Here is a 1,455-nt window from a genome sequence, read left to right as displayed (position 1 = left end):
TCATGCACTTTTATACAGTTTGAAACCAATAAAATGTGTTACACTGTACCTCATATTTGTGTAGGTTCCCCAGACAGCTAGAGAAGAGGAAGGAAAACATAATGAAGTGAGTTAGTTTGGAGAAATAACAAGACCCCAATGAGCAACTGCTCTTGCACTGGTCCTATTCAGTCCATCAAACACTGAATAATTTGTTATTAAGGACTTTACCATACAACCTAAATAAATCAATATGTGAAGGGGGAAATGGACCATTTTCTCTCTCCAGTTCTGACATGTAGAGCTCATGCTTAACACGGCTGCAGCGTGCAAGTTGGGCCTGAGCTTTAGTGAGAAACCATCCCATAACCACACAGAGCTGTCATCTGGGTTTGCCTCAGCCTGTCAATCAACCAGGGGGACGTAAAGACACATACCTCTCCCATCAAACCCCAGCAGGAAGGTTTCTATTTATAAACACTTCACATCTGAAAGGAAGTTTTCCTAACTTCTGGTGGTGATCTTAGTTTGAAAATTTGTTTGAGTTTGGGATTGGGAGGAGAGCTGGGGGGAGAGGGAGAGACAGAGAGACAGAGGCAGAGAGACAGAGAGACAGAGAGACAGAGAGAGAGAGAGAGAGAGAGAGAGAGAGAGAGAGAGAGAGAGAGAGAGAGAGAGAGAGAGAGAGAGAGAGAGAGACAGAAAAAGGTCCAACTTACTTATGGGTTTACACACAAGCAACCTTTTCAAACCATGTTTTGCCTGGTGTGTGTCTGATTGCATTATAATACAGATTGCCTGTTCTCATTCTGTTTGCATTAAATGAGTGCTTTGTACCTCCACTTCCCATTGGAGATTTAGAGAGCAGTCTCACCCAGTAAGTAAAGTCACTGGAGACTAGGGGTGGAGGCTGGAGGATGGGGGCTGGAGGATTGAGGATGGGGGCTTAAGGATGGCGGATAGAGGATGGGGGTGGGGGCTGGAGGCTGGCGGATAGAGGATGGGGGTGGGGGCTGGAGGTTGGCGGATAGAGGGTGGGGGCTGGAGGATGGTGCTGGAGGATGGGGGCTTAAGGATGGAAGATAGAGGATGGGGGTGGAGAATGGGGGCTGGAGGATGGGGGCTGGAGGATGGGGGCTGGAGGATGAGGGCTGGAGGATGAGGGCTGGAGGATGGAGGCTGGAGGATGGAGGCTGGAGGATGAGGGCTGGAGGATGGAGGCTGGAGGATGAGGGCTGGAGGATGGGGGCTGGAGGATGGAGGATGGGGGCTGGGGGCTGGAGGATGGGGGATAGAGGATGGGGACTTTAGGTTGGGGGCTGGAGGATGGAGGATGGGGGCTGGAGGATGGGATGTGAGACGCTGGGGGTTCAGGACCTGTAGACATTGAGGCTCTATGAGCTCTGAAAACAGGGCTGCTGTGAGGCAGAGAGGAGGGAGACTGGAAGCTGCCAGTGTGTCTGTGTGTGTCAGGCC

This window comes from Hypomesus transpacificus, chromosome 23, assembly GCF_021917145.1.
Source record: "Hypomesus transpacificus isolate Combined female chromosome 23, fHypTra1, whole genome shotgun sequence".
Classification (NCBI taxonomy): Eukaryota; Metazoa; Chordata; class Actinopteri; order Osmeriformes; family Osmeridae; genus Hypomesus; species Hypomesus transpacificus.
The sequence above is the reverse complement of the archived record's forward strand: the minus strand, read 5'-3'. Positions refer to the sequence as shown.